The sequence below is a fragment of the Jaculus jaculus genome, chromosome 4, assembly GCF_020740685.1.
Source record: "Jaculus jaculus isolate mJacJac1 chromosome 4, mJacJac1.mat.Y.cur, whole genome shotgun sequence".
Taxonomy (NCBI): Eukaryota; Metazoa; Chordata; class Mammalia; order Rodentia; family Dipodidae; genus Jaculus; species Jaculus jaculus.
The window spans coordinates 177,726,645-177,733,026 of record NC_059105.1 but is presented as its reverse complement, the minus strand read 5'-3'; the positions used below and the strand labels follow the sequence as shown (position 1 = coordinate 177,733,026).

At 41.4% G+C, this 6,382-nt stretch overlaps 1 non-coding gene across 1 annotated transcript; it reads left to right on the top strand.

The window, feature by feature from the left end:
* The first annotated feature begins 4,456 nt into the window (after positions 1 to 4,456).
* Positions 4,457 to 4,583, top strand: LOC123460494. The gene has a single exon (XR_006637044.1). It is a non-coding gene; the product is annotated as a small nucleolar RNA SNORD22 (small nucleolar RNA).
* The last annotated feature ends 1,799 nt before the right edge of the window (positions 4,584 to 6,382 follow it).

Here is a 6,382-nt window from a genome sequence, read left to right as displayed (position 1 = left end):
CCCTCCTGTTCATTGTTAAATGATAGTTCACACTTTTTCACACACTTCAAAACATACCCATGCCTCTAAACACTATCTTCTTTCCTTTATAAATCTGAACTTTACATTTTTATCAGCTTCATATTTATAAAGTAATTAAAAATACAGAACAAATAGCTCCTGAATCCTGTCTCCATAAAGTCTACATTTTATGACATCTTTGGCTATTTCCTAACATTCCCTTTAAGCTTCATGATCCTATAGAGGACATCACATTCCTTCCCCCCCCCCCCCACTTTTTGTTGTTTCTCCTTTTGGATATGAAAGATACTAAAAATTAGCATGTTTAAGGATCCAACATAATTTTGAGGCATATTATTCAGATGTTCACTGGGTATTTCCCTGTTGGTAGTTGTTTGATATTATTCTTGGGACTAGATGGGGGCTATGGATTTAGAGAGTAAGGCCATACAGTTACAAGTGGTATTTTTTTTAAATATTGATTTATTTGAGACAGAGAGAGAGAGAGAGAGAACGGGTGTTCCAGGGCTCCATCCACTGCAAACAAACTCCAGACATATGCACCACCTTGTGCATCTTGCTTACATGGGTCCTGCAGTATGGAAACTGGGTCCTTAGGGTTCACAGGCAAGTGCCTTAAACCCTAAGCCATAACTCCAGCCCTCAAGTGGTATTTTGAATCACATATTATATCTAGCATGAAGCCCATCCACATGAGATATCACCGCTGATATGAGTCTTAATCACCTGAATGAAGTCGTGGTATTCATGGTACAACAAATCCTCACTCTCCTCTTACCACACGCTGCCTTTGGGAAGGAAATCAGCATGCTTACCCAGCACTGAAAGACTAGGAAGATGGGAGGCATGTTCCATTTCTTGAGGGAAAAGTAAATATACTAACTATACAAGGCCTTGTAAATGAACAGAAATAGTGACTATTTTCTTATGTGCCCAATACGTTTAAGATATACAAAATATAATTTCCCCTCCTTTGTAACATAAATTTAACCTGTAGTCATTGAGAGGATTTATGAGTCATGAACTTCATGGAATAAAAATGCTTACAGCATGAGGTTTGGAGAGGGGAATGATGAATGAGCTGCACTCATCACCCATATTTATAGTCCTGGGTAGAGAACATTTCATGTTCACTTAGCAACATCTGAAGATAAATTATTTCAATAGGTGAATATTAAGACCAATAGATAGCAAGATGCATATTTTTAAAATCTCAAAATTTGAAAAAAAGTACGCTAATGATTTTCTTTCCTTGTCTAACTTGTATTTGGTTAAATAGCTAATAATAAATCTAGTATTTTTCTTTCCATGCGATAATGATGGCATAAAAGCAATGCATTAGATATCCTGCTCCAGAGGGTCTGCTCTTGGAGTGTGTAGACCAGAACTCCAGATTCCTTTCCCACCTCCCAGTACCCTGGTCCCATTACCCCTGCTGCTGGCTTGGGGTTTCCTGGATCCTGCTGGCTACTTGGGAAGCAGGCCCCTTGCTCCACCTTCCTGATTGAATGGACCCTGAGTCCCCAAATCCCAAATTCCCTGGTCCAGAGGGTTTGTGTTCAGAGTAGATAGGCCAGAGCTCCCCATTCCTTTCCCACTTCCCAGTTCCCTGGTCCTGGTGCCCCTGCTGCTGTCTTGGGGTGGCCTGGTCCTTGTGTGCAAACTGTTGGAAGCAGGCTTTTTGCTCGGGATTCCCTGGAGCCACAGGGTACAAGGACCACTGTGGGAACTGGCTCCCCAGCTTCCGGGCTCCTGGTTTCCCAACCCCTGGTTCCATGGTGCTGTAGAGTGTATGAAAGTGGAGTGAGTAGTCAGTCCAGAGCTCCCGTTTCCCCAAATCCCATTTCTCCAGGTACCTTTGATGTACTTGAAATCTCCACAATCTGTGCATCTTCAGTTATAACCCCATCCTACACAACCCAGTTCCCATTTAAAACAGAACACCCACCGAAGATCCTAAAAGGACAATACTTGCTTCCTTTTCAAAAAAGTAAGACTTTTCCCCAAGATAGGTAGACCACAATGCAAAAAAAAAAAAAAAAGAAAGTTAGAAAACAGAAAGATCACCAACCAGGATGCCAACTCCCACAATGGAAGCCTCCAGTTGAAATCAAAGAGAAAACAACAGAAATTGAATCCCAAAATGAAAAGACAGCAAGTTATAGGACCCTGCTCAAAAAAAAAAAAAAAATTGCTGAACTGGAAGCAAGGGATCAAAAACCAGCAATCACAGATATGAAATTGAACAATATTGTCTCTTAGAGCAAACAGCTTTTTATCACTAGGCTTAACTTAGATGAAGAAAACAGGAGAAACCTCAACAAGATATAAATTAATTGAAGGTAAGGCAACAAGTAGTGGATCTCAATTACCACCTAATTAAGCTTATTGAAGATATGATCAAATGCAAGAATGAATTCAAGGAAGCATCAAGAAAATCACACCTTAAACTAAAATTGTACCTCAAGGAACAGATAAATATGATGAAACTCTGAAAGCCAGAAGAATTCTCAGTGGATACAATGAAAGACATAGGGGCCTGGAGTGGAAAACTTCAAAGTCTAAAAAACTATGGCTTCCAACCCAAACTACTGTACCTTCTGGAAGTATCCCTCATAATAGTTGGCAAAAGGACAAAGGTTATTGGTAAGACCCTACTGCTGAGGACAACATATGCTCTTGGTACAGAACATGGAGAGAACTGGATGGAATCTGGAAGAGATCCAGTCCCTAGCCAATTAGCTCATCTAGTGCCAGAAGGTGCTACATGAGCAACTAGGGGAAAATGAGCAACATCTGTCCAAGCAACCTGTGGTCTAAGCTACTCAGCAGCAAATAACCCAAGGTGATGCTCACCCAAGTACAATAGTAGCACACAGCCATGGTGGGTAACCAACTGCTCTTGAGTTGGTAGTGGATATGTTCGGTGGAACAGAATTGATAGCTGGAACTGGAAAACCAGTCAGAATCATATCCAGAAAACAAGACCACTCTCCATTGTCAACCTCCCACCAATCTTGGGCTACAAGAGGACCTACACCTATTAAGTTATCTCTAAAATAATAATGGTTATCCCATTTATCTGGAGCTGATTTCACTCTCCATTGGAGAATCTGCTTCTCTTTTTCAGATGGACACAGAAACTGAGGAGATAATCAGCCCACTGCACCTCACCAGGGCCCCAGATGAAACCATAGAGGAATTAGAGAAATGAGCAAGAGTGCTGCTTTCTTGGTGATCCTGGTACCAGCACAAGGGTGAAGGAGACAGACACAGAGAACACTCAACTCCTACTGAACCAGATATCCAAAGACACAGAGGCTCCCAAGACCTCATCCCTGAAGTAGACCCAAAATGAACCCAGCAAGGCTCAGGGAAATTTGTGGAAGAGGGGGCAGAAAGATTGTTAGAGCCATACATTGGGACATGATGCATACAGACATTGCCTCTCCCCATAACTGATGGCTAACCCCAAAATGCATGACCCATATTCCCCAGTGAGGAGAGTCCCTGCAGAGGGAGAAGGACAGGGAGGAGGCTAACAATGGTACCCACATGACAGTATACACATTGAGTATGTACATAACTAATAAAGAAAAAATGGTTGTGAAAGGAACAATTTCATGAAAAACATAAGCTCTGTGATTATATGAACACAAACAAAACCTACAGAGAATATTTCAGGAACTATTCCACACAGAGGAGTCAAACAACCAATCTCAAGAGCCTACTAGAAGCAGCTCACAATAAATAAAACTGGAGCAGGCTCAAAATCACAATGCCCATAAAAGCACCTGTTGCAGTCAGGTTTGCATTCCTGGCAGAAATCACCCAACCAAGAGCAGCTTGTGGAAAAAAAGAGGTTTGATTTGGCTTACAGGCTTGAGGGGAAGCTCCACGATGGCAGGGGAAAACGATGGCATGAGCAGAGGGTGGACATCACCCCCTGGCCCACATCAGGTGAACAATAGCAACAGGAAAGTATGCCAAACACTGGCATGGGGAAACTGGCTATAACACCCATAAGCCTGCCCCCAACAATACACTGCCTCCAGGAAATGGTAGTTCCCAAATCCCCATCAGCTGGGAACCTAGCATTCAGAACACCTGAGTTTATGGGTGACACCTGAATCAAACCACCACAGCACCAAATTCCATAAAGCATCTCATAATGGCAGGGATTAAAGGAACCTCAAAGTTATAACCTTAAACATCAGCAGTCTTAACTCACTCATCAAAAGCTAACAGGGTGGCTCAGAAAAATGGACTCTCCTATTGGCTATCTTCAAGAGATCCAACTCACCACTACAGACAGATACTTCCTCAGGGTGAAAGGATAGAAAATGATATTCCAAGAAAATGGAAATAAGAAACAGGTGTTGCTATATTAATATCTGACAAAATAGACTTCAAACAAAAAGTAATCAACAAGGATTCCCAATGAAGAAACATCCACATGTCTTACTTCCTGTCCTAGTTCCAGAGCCTGAAAAGGTGAACCCACTGGAACTGGCTGGGGGAAAAGAGGAAAATTTTGTTCCAAAATGGACTGTCTGAGGGATAAACAGGGGGTTTTGTACAGAGCAAAGAAATTTACCACTTTAACAAAAGTGGCTGTTTGTCTTTTCTCCAGATCTGAGGCAAGAACAATATGCATGTAGATGGTACCATACTACTTGATAATCAACCAAATTAAGGTAATGGTTTAAAGGGAACTCCCTTTTTTAAGTTTTTAAACTCTCAAATGTTAAATTTCTCCTTTATGATAACTAATAACTCAACCTTACCTTTGTAGGAGTCAAATCATCCCAGCAAACAAAACAGGAATTTTGAGATGCTGCAACTAAGATATAGTGGTCATTTACTTTCCTAATAAAGTTACTGCTCTTTCTTAAAAAAAAAAAAAAAAAAAGTAATCAACAAGGATAAAGTAGACCACTTCTCACTCAGGGAATGACTCAATGTGAGGACAACACAATCACAAATCCGTATGCACCAAACACAGCTGCACCACAGTTTATAAAACAAAACCTACTTGACAACAAAACAGAAATAAACACCAACACCATCATAGTTAGTGACTTCATTACTCCACTATCATCCAAACAGAAAATCAACAGGGAAATAATAGAGCTCAACACCACAGATCAACTAGACCTAATGGACATCTATAGAACATTCCACCCCGATTCTACAGAATACTCATTCTTTTCAGCAGCCCACAGAGCCTTCTCCAAAATAGATCATTTATTAAGTCATAAAGCCTGCCTCCATAAAGTCAGGCAAAAGATCAAAACAAAAAATAATTCCATTCCATATCTGTGTTGTCATGAGTGAACCAGATGGAATCAGCAGGTAATGTGTGACTTTTCCAAGGGACACTGAATAAATGTCTATCCACCCCACATAGGGTACTGTTGATAGAACACAGAAACGATTCCACCCAAGACTAACTTTCTTGCAAGGGCATGGGGAACTCAAAGGTAGCTGGGTCATCACAAAGCACATCCCAGTATGAATGGTAACTCACAAGTTTTGCACCCCTAGATCTTCCTGCCTAACTGGGATAATTTTTATTTGATTTCCCTCATAAACTCAGGTTTTGAATGCTTGGTCCCCATCTGATGGAAGGTTTGGAGGGGGAGCCTTGCTGGAGGAGGTGTGCTATTGGTGGTGAGTTCAATTTTGTTATACCCAACACCCCTGCAAGAGTTCAGCTCACTCTCCTGCTGCAGTTTTCCATCTGCTGTGGCATAGGTGATGTACAGCTTCTATTGAGGCCATACTTTTTCACTGCCCCCATGAAGGTCCCCCTTGAGAGTATAAGGCAAAATAAAAATAAATAAAGTAATTAAATTTAAAAATAAGACAACTTTCCTTCTAACAGCTGCTTTTAGTCAGGTGCTTTATATCAGCAACAAAAGGTCACTATGGTTACTCATGAGCAGCTCCCACTGAAGGGTCTGTTTACTGTTTATATTTCTTTGGTGGGGGGCCAGGGACTCTTATCACATTGGGCTTCCTGAGCATGACACCTGTGTGAGTCTTGTGATCGTCCCTGCTCCCTCTGGGAGGGAGGAAAGAGCTGCACAGCCTTCAACCGCTTCTTCCAGCTCTTAGGTTACTTCTGTGGTATTTTATGCAATATTCATTAAACCTTGGAGGGAGTGGCATAAATCGTTTATCATAAACAGCCTTTTCTTGCATGGCTGAATGTTGGTCCATTGTACCACGATAGTCACTTGTCATGGGAGCTTGACTGCTTATGAGCCTCTGAAATAAACATTGCATATGCTAATAAAAAAAAGTAGTTTTCCTCCGTGAATTACCAACTGAGACTGTTACTAGCAGTTATTCTTGG